Source organism: Malaclemys terrapin, chromosome 14 (genome assembly GCF_027887155.1).
Source record: "Malaclemys terrapin pileata isolate rMalTer1 chromosome 14, rMalTer1.hap1, whole genome shotgun sequence".
NCBI lineage: Eukaryota > Metazoa > Chordata > Testudines > Emydidae > Malaclemys > Malaclemys terrapin.
The window spans coordinates 15832653-15846818 of NC_071518.1; positions in this window are offsets into that span (position 1 = coordinate 15832653).

A 14166-nucleotide genomic window follows, 5' to 3' on the forward strand; every position below is an offset into this window, starting at 1 on the left:
GTCACAAAGCAGGCATGTGAGATAAAGGATCACTTAATTCAACTAAAAAATGCAGCTACCTCTGGAGTACATGCACAACTTTATATTGCACTGACTTCAGTCAGACTTCTCATGTCCTTAAAACTGAACATGTTTTAAGTTAAGAGCTGTATAAAGACCTAAGTCAGAAAGTGAAGAATGTCATATCCAGCCAAAATTACAGAGAGTATATAGGAAGAGCAGAATGTAATTACCTGAGTTAATACCCACAGTCTTACAAAAAATGACCTCGGATCTTTAGGGCTAGATTTTTCAAAAGTTGTGATGTTCACCCTTCACATTCTAAAATAAATGTGTGCTCATGTATCTAATTAGTATCCAGAGCTGCACATCTAAATTGGATATTTGGACATCCCAGATGGATGTCTAATTGGGTATTTGCATGCTCCCATACCTGATTTGTGAACAGAAATATTGTAACTGCATACACAAATTAGGCATTCAATTAGACTTGCATTTTTTGCCTGTGACTCTGGCCTACTTAGAATCTCTTATATGTCCCATACATAACAGCACTTCACAATGTCATTGTTATGTCTCAGAACACCTTTTAATTTCAAAAATGTTTTAGTAATGATGTTCCTGGATGTTTCTTAATACACCTCTACCCCAATATAATTCGACCCGATATAACATGAATTCGGATATAACGCGGTAAAGCAGCGCTCCGGTGGGGCGGGGCTGCACACTCTGGTGGATCAAAGCAAGTTTGATATAACGTGGTTTCACCTATAATGCAGTAAGATTTTTTGGCTCCCGAGGACAGCGTTATATCGGGGTAGAGGTGTAACTCCAAAGGTGGATGATGATATATGAGTCCATTCTTCACTATTCAGCTGATTTGTGACTGATTGGCCACAGATCAAACAAATGTCGTGTGTAGTGGAGCAGGTGTGTTAAATATTATTGCTGATGTAAAGATTTGGTCACCTGAATGTTTTATTCATTTATGGACAGAGTGTCTATTTGTGATTACTTCTTCTCATGGGTCTGTTCTCAATCAACTGTTGGTAACCCATTCAGATAACCATGATTGTAGCAGGGTTTTTTTTTTTTTCTTTCACTTGCAAACACTGCATCTCTTCCTGTTCAGTCACAAGGCGGGAGAAATAATACTTTAAAGATATTTTCAGTATTGACACAGATGACTGGAAAATTATAGCTGCTGATCAAACTAATTGGAAGTGAACATGTTTCAGGAGATGCTGCTGATGCTTGTGTATCTCACTCTCAGGGAGAAATTACAGTAATATGATTGCTGTGATGTTAAAGCTATATCATTTAACAATTAAAATAAGCCAGAAATCTTTATGAATACAATCTTTTTATATGAGTTCTCAACTACTGCAAATTAACTGCCTTGCTCAGGTACAAAGTCAACTGGAGACCCAATATATCTCCTGCTCTTCCTCCCACTATGAGTGTATGTATATCTACATTTTCAGGATCTTGCTGAGTCTTTTTCTACTGTGATATTTTGAAAACAAGGTCATGGCTCTATGTGCCACCTTTAGAGACTTGAAACTGTAAGGATGAGAAATTAAGCATTCATTAGTCAGGAAAATATTTAAAGTTCTACCTTAATGCTGTCATCTTCTTCTTGTGCCTTAAACTATGATTTCTCTCTACAGGTCTAATCAAACGGCCATCAAGTTAATCAAAAGATCCCCATTGACTTCCATGACTTATGATCAGGTTCTGTAATGTTGTAATTATAGCCAATATTTTCAAACATGCATGCCAAAGGCTAACCTCCTACATCCATATTCAGGCACCAAAATGAAAATGACCTGACTTTCAGAGGTGTTAAGCCTTCATAGCTCCCATTGATGTCAATGGGCATTTTGCTAGCTTGAGGATGAGAAAACTTGGCCCTATCAAATTATAGCACATCATTTTGTTCATTGCATCAGTTTCATTACAAAACCTCTCCAGTGTATTTGTTCCTTTTTTTGGAGTGCAGGGGACAGCTCGTTACAAAACAAAAGCTTTTCAAGTAGTCCACATTATATTCAGAGAAAATAAATGGTTTGAAACCTTGTAAAAGATGAAATAGCTTGTGAAAGCTTTGTCATAAGCAGAAGATATGGAGAAAGTTGTAAGAAGCTTGATTTAAAGTAGTCTATTAATTATTATTAATTATTTAAAATGTTATAAAGCTCCCCATACACTCCCACTGAGATGTTCAGCATGCTGAACAAGCAATTAAAATACAATACAGCTAACCATAAAACAGAGAGAGCAAAACTAAATAAAATATTAAATAGCCAAACAAAGTGGCATTGTTAACAAATCTCTTCCAACTGCAAAAATGCTGGATAATATAGGAATGAGCTGCCTGGTAACGTAACCAACTGCTCATTTATAGCGGATTTCTCTTCCCGCACACTGGGCTCCAGTCTCTTCCAAAAAATGTACTTTCAGTGAGGTAAGATGGCAGATGTCTGTCTTTTAAATGAGTTGAAGCCCCTTACTCTTGTAGCTGGTCAGTTTGTGTCTGGCAGAGAGAGGAACACTCCAAATTAGGTATGAGTTAAGAATACTAACTATGGCCTCAATGCTGCAAGATCCTCCATGTGATGAGTTGAGGTGAAAAGATATGAAAAAAAGTAATGAAGAAAAATGTTGTAATCTCTAAAGGAAAGAGCACACTGAATATTTGCTTGAATTTGGGATAATAATATAATAGTATCCAAACGTATTCCAAAGAATGAGGCATGAACATGCTATGGCCTAAAAATGAGCCATAGTAACATACATACATACATAAAATCTTCCAATCCCCCATGTTATCTGTGTATGGTCTAACCATCTGATAATCTTTTATATCACGTCTGTCTGCACCATCTCTAGAAAGCTTCACATCATGGCATCAGCTGAGAGACAAATATTTTCAGAGGCTGTAATGTAGTGATCCTCAGCCCGGAGTTCTCCAGCCACCAGTGTGTCTTTGAAGCACCACATTCTATCTAATCTTTTTTATTCCTCAAAGTATGTATTCTGTGCCCACCAGTATGGTATCCGATTACAAAGCATCCAGGCACCATCGTAGTGGAGTTTACATCGTAAGGCTGTCTCCTTTCCCTGTAAGCAACCGGACAGCTGATGAGGGGCAGAAAAAGGGTGAACCCAACATTTCCTCTCAAGAGCACAACAATGGAGGATGATAGTGTCAAATAGAGTCTCAGAGAAAGACACAAAATAGTCTTAGCATAATTTCTTGGTGCAAGAGCCTTAGCCACTGTAAGATGGTATAGCTTTATTGACTGAGGATTTGACACTCCAATGCTTGCTTCATAATACTGCATCAACACATGTTGGTATGTGGCTTTTGAAGATGTAATGGCATGACCTAATCATCACAATGGACAACCATGAAGTAACTCTGCCACTTGGTGGCTCTTTGTGACTCCACTCACTCATGGCTCTGTGAGGTAGAGGATCTATTTTTACACTGTCAGCAATGACACTTCTGTAAATTAGCACATTCCAGCATATACAGGTTTGGGCGACATGCATTTGATTGTCCTATTTCTATTTGAATCCAGTATCAAAAGCAGTATTAGAATGTCACTTTTAAACCAGTACCACACCCCAAGAAGTGTAAACAATTATACATGTATAAAAAAAATGACATTCACAGCAACCACTGCCATATGAAGAATCACAAAGCACAATGAAGATCATGCATCAACGCTTGTACTATAGAACCTACTTAAGTATTAACAAATTACAGTATAATTAACTAGACCACTATATGCCTGAGCTGAGAAGTTAAGCAGGGTCATTCCAGTAAAAAGATAGGCACAGTAAAAACTTTTAATAGTGAAATTGTTTTCTCTATTTTTTAATCCCACCAAGTAAACCACTGTGACAAGAACTGCAGTTTACACATTGCAATGCACTGAAAAAATTTAGGACTTTTTTTTTATTTCACTAGAAACTGAGTTTCATAATAAGTGTTCTCCAAAGGCCTGATCTAATGCCCTTTGAAGTCCATGGGATATTTCAGTTGACTTCAATGGCCCTGCTTTAGTCCCTAGAAGCCAGATTTAAAGCTCATTAAAATCACGTAAAGATTCCCGTTGAAATCAGTGAGCTTTGTATCAATCCCTATGCAGGTTCCACTGCATATACTTATCTAAAGGTGTAATTCTCCCCAAACTAAAGGCCTTCCTAAAATGCACACATTTAATGCAAGATATGTGTAATCTCTCCACTCAGTTGTGAAATGCCTAAAAGAAACTGCAACCCCCTGTCACTTATGCTTATTAAACATGTCAACCTGCTTTTCACAACAGTTCCCGAGTACTGTAGGTTATATATGTCATTACATTGTGTTACCCATTACAAATATGATACATACATTTCATAGGTCAGAGAGAGAAGGGAAGACTGCTTAGCTTAATGGTGGGTTCCCAGCTATCGCCAAAAAAAATAAAACAACCCTGTCCAAATGATCAGCACTCCATTGAAATCAATGACAAATTTCCTGTTTATTTCTACGGGGTCAAGGATTTCATCCTCCAAGTTTGTCGTGTCTTTGGGTTGGTTGGTCTGAACCCCACGGCACACCTGCAGAATCTAATTCCTGCACTCCTTTCCAACTCAGCGACATTGATTGTCATTGGCTTTTGTGTGAAATGTGAAAAGGGATAAAGACTCGTTGGGCCTTCTCTCACCTGCACAAAGGTCAATCAGAGTCTATCCCTTAATGTTTAAACAGTTCTTTTGATGCTTAAAATAAAATGAGGGCTGGATATTGGTAATGTATCACTTATTGAATCAGAAAGTGACTTTTGCTAAACTCTGTTCACTTGGTTGCTATCTCTGATTCTCAAACTACCCACACCCTGTTTGTCTCTTGCAGTCCATCTGACATGTCAGCTCTCTGGAACACGGACTGTCTTTTTAATTTATCCATACAATGCCTAGTACAGTGAGGCCCTGATCTTTGATTGAGGTCCCAAGAGTTACCGCAATACAAATAGTCAATAATGAGAGTGGCCAACTCTCATGATAGAATCACAAGACTCCTGATTCTAAGTGATTTTTTTCTTATACAAAGGGTATTTTCCTAAAGCTCCAGCTCCTGAATTCATTTGATTATGAGACAATCTCAGCTTTCATTGTAAAAGAAATATATTTCTTATGATTTCATAAAAAAGTTTGAAAATGTGTATCTTTGTAGCTTAAAACCCAAAAGACAAATAAAAAGAACCCCAAATTAAGTAATATTTAAAATCTCATGATTTCTGAGCTAATCTAGGTATTTTGGGATGCCTTGCCTCATGAGTTTTGTATACTTGGCAATGGCAATATTGAATACATATTAACCCATCCTCACTCAGTTAAATTTGAAACATTTAGCAAGACCACAGCATGAAATGGCAGGCCTGGAGATATTGCCTTCAGTCCTGCAAACACTTTGGTATGGGTTTAACTTTATGCAAATGAATTCTCTTGATTCAATGGGATTAATGGTGTCTGTAAAATTAAGCATATGTATAAACTTGCGGGATCAGGTCCATTGATAAGACACTATTTTTTTTATTACTTTCAATATTTATCTTTAAACCATATATGTAATTATAGTATAGAGCTACTGCTTGGTTAGTGTTCCTTTATTTTTAGGAAAGTATTCTATATAAATAAATATATACTACTGTTGATAAGAGTTCTGACTGACCTTTCTTTGTTCTTCTCCTTCATTCTTAGATGAGCAGTTACATAAAACTCCCATTGGGTTAAAATTACAAAGAAAAAAACACATCCAAAATATTTCATTATTCCGTAACTGCTTTCACTGTGGATAGAAGTTATTATTGTTAAACACAATCAAACTGCACTCTGTATTTATAAAAGACTTATAGTTCTTTTAAAAATATAATTTGGGGTTTTATTAATGAATAGTCCAAACATATTTTAAAACTTGTACTTTTAAGCCAGAAGATTAAAAAAAAAAATACTGGTGGAACAAAATTTTCAAATAGCAAAATAACTCCCTGGGTAACCTCTAATTTCACCTTCTGAGACAGTGAGCATTTGGCATCCTCAAGCAATTTCTACCTTTCTTTGTGGGTTTTTTTGTACTATTTGGGAGGGTTGTAAAACAGCTTATACATAGTATACCTATATTTCTGAAGGCTTAATTTGATGGCTATGTATGTGAAGTATAATTAGAATAAAATATACTTGTTCTTACAAATTTGGGAGTGAGTCAACTATACCAAGACAGAAAATAAATAGAACAGGTAGAAGATAATTAAGTTTTCGATGACAGGTTGATAGGAGTATAAGTATTATACAAATGCTATCTACTTCCATAACGAAAGCCTCAATTCTGTATCACTTAAGCACATCTGAAACTTCACTCACATCAATAGTCCTGCTGAAGACAATGAGACAAGTTGTGGTTAAAGTTATGCACATACTTCATTGTTTACATGATCGGGGGCCTTAGGGTGAAGGCCTATCTTACTATCTTGGATATGGATGGCTCTTGTAATATCAGCTTCAAAGTGCCCAAAGATCAAGGAGTGAAGAATTATATACAGATGAAAATCAGAGAAGATATATGTCACACCTACATATAGGACTATCTCTAGCTATCTCATTACTGTGACAATGTTCCTGGTTCTCACAATACAGCAGAAAGGAAAGGAACATTGGAAGTAGAAAAAATGATTTAGGAGAAAATGAGCTAGTCTTGAGGAGAGACAGCCATGACAGAAAAATCACACTGGAAGGATCACTTGACCTAACGAAGGAGGTGGATTAGCCAATATGTTGTATAGTTTTTTCATATCACAAGATACAAAGTAATCTAATCAATTTCCATGGTAGTAAACTGATTTATTTTTAATTTCTTTTGAACATATTTTAATATTTGTGTGAATCATTAATACTTCTAAAACTCCAGATTATTTCTGTAGTTAGAATTTAAGGTTTTTCCCATTCCTAACTGGCAGAATAAATGTATATAAATAAAAACCATTCACATGACGTGTTAAGATCTCTAAAGGCAAAATTAGTTAGAGACATACATTGGCTCATTTTCAGTAATAACACACATGAAAGGGTCCCAGTGTACAAAGCCTAAATTAACAGCATATATCTGTAAATTTTAATGGTCCCTTTAAACATTCACTAATTTTACTTAATTAATTTGGAAATTTGCCTGATTGATCACTAATTACACATGAACTACCCTATTAGATTAGTGATGGTGTTTCTTGGACAAAGGAAATTGAATTCTCAAGGTTAGTTTTCTTACAGTAAGCCAAATATTCCCTGGCGTTCTGCAGCACCATTTGCATTTTAATTAAGTTTGTGGCTCTGTGCCATTAGTTACTGTATCTTTCCTTCTGTCTATTCACTCATTGACTAAATATATATATTCATTTTTATTCTGAAAGCTGATTTTCCTACATGCAACTTTTTATTATCTGTATGGTACAAAAGCAGATGCCATAATTTTAGCTCTAATTCTGACCGATCCTCCCTCCACCCCAATATTTTAACAGAGAGTTTACATTTGGAAACCCTTGAGCATATAATTCAACCTTGAGTGAAAAAAATGTTTTACTTGTACTATTTAGACAAAGAAAGCTAATTATAGAACTGACTGTCACAGTTTAGGGCAACGGCACCTGTATTCCCCTTCATGGTCCACCTAGAGCACTAATTCCTGGGCTTCCAACTCCCAAGCCATAAAATCTCTTTGGCAGAGACATACCTCTCTTCCTCCTGACTGGGGTATTTCTAGCCTGCACAGTTCCCTGTCTACACTATGAATACCCCAGCAAGTGAATTAACCTAAGCAGGCCTGATTTGCCTTCTCCTCAAAGGCTACAAACAGTATCCCTGCCCACAGTTAAGTTACCACACAGCTCTTTCTAAGCAAGCACATTTATTCTTAAGGTGAAAGCATTACAGAGAAAACATATTAAAAGAATAGAAGAATCCACACACATGCTAATAAGCTTAGCAGAGATCACCCCCACTCAACAAGGGCTCTGGCAGGTGAACCGTTCTTCAAACCACACCAAGAAGTTCTTTTGTAGTTACAAGTTCATAATTGCCCTGGTTTGGAGCAAGCATCCCCATAATTATTTAACTCCTTTTATACAATTTGGGTCTTTGATCTGTCCTCATGTAACAGGTGATCAGCAGACAAGAGACCCTTCCTCATGGCTAAGCTCCAAAGGGCTGAGTTCTTGCATAATTTGAGTTCTTGCAAATCTCCCCCTAGAGATTTCCTGGGAAACCCCCTTAATTTTAAAAGTTCATATTTTTTCAAAGACTCCTTTAAAGCTCATAACACTTCCCAGGGTTTACATTAGTCATGTCTCCCCCTGAGAGACATTACATACAATCCCAGAATAATACATATACATTAGGGCTGTCAAGCAGTTAAAAAATTAAGCACGATTACTCGCACAATTAAAAAAATTAATCACAATCAATTGCACTGTTAAACAATAATAGAATACCATTTATTTAAATATTTTTTGGATAATTTCTACATTTTAAAATATATTGATTTCAATTACAACACAGAATACAAAGTGTACAGTGCTCACTTTACATTTATTTTTATTACAAGTATTTGCCCTTTAAAAAAACAAAGAAATAGTATTTTTCAATTCACCTAATACAAGTACTGTAGTGAAATCTCTTCATCATGAAAGTTGAACTTACAAATGTAGAATTATGTACAAAATAACTGCATTAAAAATAAAACAAAGTAAAACTTTAGAACCTGCAAGTCCACTCAGTCCTACTTCTTGTTCAGCCAATCGCTCAGACAAACAAAGATAATGCTGCCCGTTTCTTGTTTACAATGTCATCTTAAAGTGAGAACAGGTGTTCACATGACACTGTTGTAGCCGTCATTGCAAGATATTTACGTGCCAGATGCGCTAAAGATTCATATGTCCCTTCATGCTTCAACCACCATTCCAGGGGACATGCATCCATGCTGATGACGTTGTTAAAAAAATAATGCGTTAAGTAAATTTTTGACTGAACTCCTTGGGGGAGAACTGTCCCCTGCTCTGTTTGACCCGCATTCTGCCATATATTTAATTTTATATTGTTTTGTTTTTGAGTGGAGTTATGTAACAAAAAAAATCGACATTTGTAAGTTGCACTTTCACAACAAAGAGATTTCACTACAGTACTTGTATGAGGTGAATTGAAATTTCTTTTGTTTACAAATATTTGCATTGTAAAAATTATAATCAAAAATAATATACACTTTGATTTCAGTTACAACACAGAATACAATATATATGAAAATGTATAAAAAATCCAAAATATTTAATACATTTCAATTGGTATTCTCTTGTTTAACAGTGTGATTAAAACTGCGATTAATCACAATTAATTTTTTGAGTTAATCACATGAGTTAACTGCCATTAATTGACTGCCCTAATATACATTTTCAATTTTAATACAATGATCTTCTAAGATACTTAAATTTAGTTCAATAAGGTTTCAATTCATTCAGTAAGGTCTGTCCCACAGGATATTGTCATATCTCATATGGACAACTTCACTAAAGATTCCACTAATCGGAAATTCCAAGGGTTCGAGTTCTACCTGGGGAGCCTAATTTACAGTTTGCACCTTCCAACTTCCATTGCAATGACATCTTGAGACGCAGAATTCTCCTGTTTTCATTGAATTCTCTCCCTTTAGCAACAGCCTTATTCTGATGACAACTGTTAATTCAGAGGGTCGTGTGGTACCATTAATCTTTACGCAGAACTTCCCATCAATAGTATAATATGGCCCAATGTGTCTAATAACATAGTTATGGCACAGAAAGGATAAAAACATAAGAATGGCCATATTGAGTCAGACTAATTGTCCATCTAGCCCAGTATCCTGTTTTCCAACAGTGACCAGTGCCAGATGCTTCAGAGGGAATGAACAGAACAGGGCAATTATTGAGTGATCCATGTTCAGAGCTGATTAGCGGTATTAAAGGGTATCTAGGGAAGCCTTATAGAAATACTTAAAAAACAAAAGAGATACCAGATTTACTTCTTATAAAAGGATGACATGCTAAATGCAGAGTAACTATGTGATTACCTTTTAAAAAAATATTTAAATGCAATATATAGAATTTGCTTCGCCTTCACAGGCAAGCCTCTCTGTCAGTTAAATCGGAGTTGTTAAAAATTAATTCTACAGCTGTGTTGACAACCAATTTTAGAGACACACAAATCAGGCTTGATTAGGTGGTGAAGGCCTCATTTGCATGCAGGCTATGCCCTTGTTGTCATTCCTTGTCCTGAACCAGGATGTCTAAAGATTGAATGCTTCCAGGTCCTCTCCAGTTTTGAAATGAATAATATGGCAGGTGCTAAATCAAGATCTGCAATCTAGTGTAGAAAAGTGGGGATCTCTGACAAATGCAAAAGCAAGTGAACAGAATTATCACCCTCAAAAATTCATCGTTATTAGGATGAATGAATATGTAATGCTGTATTATATGGCTCTGGATATGACACTGTATGTCAGGAGTGGGGGCTGTCACCTGTCACCTAAGACAATAGGGAGGAAATAAAGGCATTCAAATTATCATTGTACAGATTAGGCAGTGTCAAAGACAATGCCATTATTCTATTGTTAGTAATAAAAGCACATGAAAGACAAGTCCAAAGACACATTTTGTACAGAGTACTCAAAACTGACTGTAGAAGAACATGAGAGAGTTTGGTGTCAGCATGTTTTAGTTCTAATATCAAACATTTTCTCATCCCTAGCTCTCCCTTGTGAGTGTTTAGCAACTTCTGCAGTCCTATATTCCTGTTTTCTTTCTTTGATTGTAGGTTTCCAATTGTTTCTGTATTGTGTTAATATGTGTGTGTGTGTGGGGGGGGGGTATGTGTGTGGGGGCTGGTTGATTAATTTGAAACGAGAGGCTGATTGCAGTACTACTTGAGTACTACAGTCCCACTCCCTCAGGCTTTGTTCTTGTCAAATTTCAGGTTTAGCAAGCTGAGCCAAGTCACTTCTTGGATATTTGCTGCAGCTAAGTGGTAGTGGGGACTCAGTAAGCAGGATACTTCTCTAAAGTCAGCGAAGTGTTAGTAGCACCGTGCTTGCTAAGATGTTGACTTTCAGATGGCAAATAAAACCATGTCCACGTGCTACCACTAAAAATTCAGGGTTGTGGCAGTTGCTGGGTTTTATCTTTGTTTTGTTTTTGATGAGAGCATGGTGTTCGTCCCACTTCATAATTGTTTATTTAGGAGTTTGTTTTATGTTGCCATCACCTCAATGGAGAGCTGCTGAGTAAAGATTTACAGCATCAAGCATTACATGACAACAAGCAGGATAAATATCCCCAGCTTTGGCATCATCTGAAGCAACAATAATAAATAATTAAGTACAGCTAAAGCATCAAACAAATGCTTGACCAAGAAGCAGTGTCTTGCACTGCATTCTAAATGTCAGCAAACTCAGCCTGTGGTGAACAACTGTAGTGAGCAAATTAAATAGCAGGGAGTCCGGCATTGAAAATACCCCACTTCTACTCTCAGTGAATACATCAATAATAAAAAGCCTGATTTTCTCCTCCCACCTTGCATATATGGAATCCTGAGGGAGAGAGAAGGGAGAAGCAGCAGTAGGCCAGCATCCTCCACATAGAAATCCTGTGCCTTTGCATGAGCTGTGCAGGAGGGGGCTCAGGGCTGGGGCAGGAGGTTGGGGGGGCAGGAGGGAATGCGGGTGCTGGCTCCAGGAAGGGTTTCAGGGGTCAGGCAGTGGGTTGGGGTTGGGGTGTGGGCTCTGGGAGGGGGTTGGGGTGCAGGAGGGGGCTCAGGGCTGGGGCCAGGGATTGGGGTGTAGGAGGTGGTGCAGGGCTGGGACGGGGGTTGGGGTGTGGGAGAGGTTCGGGGTGCGGGCTCCGGCTGGGCGCCGCTTACCTCAGGCGGCTCCTGGGTGGCAACACAGCGGGGTTAAGGCAGGCTCTGATCACTCATTGTGATCGAGTGACTGAGACTGAGATCCACTGTCAGAGGCTCCACGATCGACCAGTCAATCACGAACTACTGGTTGGTGACCAATGCTTTAACAATTCAGTCACTGGCTGTATGGAGTGTTACTTTGAGGAATGGTGAAGAATGTTATCTGTTAGGTGCATACAGGAAAACTGCAGAACCTGTAATGTGCTTACGATACATTTTAAAAATGACAGCTGCTTCTGATATTTTAATTTGCTTGCTAAGGTAGATCACTTCAGTTATAAAGTGAATATTCTATTACCAAGATTAAAGCTAAGCTAATGTCCTTAAATCTTTTTTCAATTTTAAGTTGTTTTCACAAGGGGATTTAGTACCTAAAGCTCCCTACTTTGATCTGTCTGACTCAGATACAATAGTCTCTGGTGCACACATACCTTGGTAATGGTGACATGTCTGAACATCGATGGACAAACTGGTCTTATAGACCAGACCCTCTGCTAGCATAAGCTTGCATAGTTTCACTGAAGTCAATGGAACTATGTGGATTTTCACCAGCTGCGGATCTGGCTCAGAGCTAACTTATTTTTTGGCTGTTCTGTGTCACTTGCTTTTTGTTCATTTGATTTCTAAAGCCCATGGATATATGAGATTCTGGGATGGGTGAATTTCGTTTGCATTTAAAACATATAAAGATTTTGGGCAAACACAATGTTTAATATTTCCACAGGAGGTCAATGCATGTGCAGATATGAAAGGAGTCCATGGTTCCCATAAATATTCAGTAAACTCTAGAAGAATATAGAAAGCCCTGAGGAATTTACATCAAAAACTGAATTCTGCAGTGAATCCAGCTTCTACTCCTGCTTTAGGGGAAATTCTGCACAGTGTGTTCTCTCAATGTGTTTTGCTGTAGCTCCCAGTGCACCTCAGGGGAAAACTCCAGGGTCCTATCTTGTGCATGCTACCAAGAACAGGAAGTACAATTTTCTGAAAACAGAAATGCTGCTGCCACAGGCCTCAGAGTTTTACAGGTTTAGACCTTGATTCTGCCAGGAGTTCCATGTGGGCCAACCTCTGCTCCCATTGAGTCCAATTGGTTCCACATGCATAGAACTCCTTGTAAGACTGGGACTCTACGCTCAACTGCTAGATCCTCTTAATTAGTTTCTTTTCTGTGATACACTAAATAGAGCTTAAGTTGAACTTCAGTGGGTCATAATTCTTGTTCTGCCCCTCCACACAGGTGAATTTCAGCCTTTAACAGTATGTGTTTGTAGTCCTTATCTCTTGGATAATGGGTTGTTATTGGAGGAATACCATCATGATCACTAACCAATCTTAGGAAAAAAAAAAAAAAAAAAAGATTGTGGAAACTTTTATTCTGTAGCTAGTATAGTGCATGAGAGTATGAATTTGGGCTTTATTTATTAGTTGTTAGACTTTCTAAAATGTATTTTATGGTGTTGATTTTTATTTTATTATACTTTTAAAATTCTCAAATGCTATTTTGACAGATAGGGCCTACAAAGGTTTTGATCCAGTAAGAGTATCTGTAAAAATATATTAGGAAAAAAGGAGCCCAGCACTTTCCCCGTGTATCTAAAACTGTTAATTATGTATACATTCAAAAACATATCTAGCTATCTATCCAGATATTTAGGGCATACCAATAACCCTACCACCAGGGAATTATTCCCTTTTGAGCATGTTAAGCAATCAGAATACTAAGAGAAAGGCATCTGACACCTACAATCTTTTCTAATGAAATACTCTGTGTTTTATGCTATGAAGAAATCATCTATGTTCTGTACACACTTTGTTCTTTATCTACAACGCATATAGACAAGTCATTGCAGAGTCATTGTGTGTGGTAAGTAAGGAGATGGCTTTACTGTATTCAGTGAATTTTGGATTGTGCTTACAATGTAAAATATAATAACCTATACCTGACTCTTATTTTCTATTGTTAAATTCTGGATATCTGAATTTTGTTCATTGCACTAATAATTAAACATGATACACTCCAAATTTTATGGTTAAGTTATGTACAGTGTGTTGAAACATACTAACAAACAGATTTTCAGAGACATCTATTTTAAATGTTCAGGTAGGCTTGGGCAAATTTATTCAGATAGAGACACA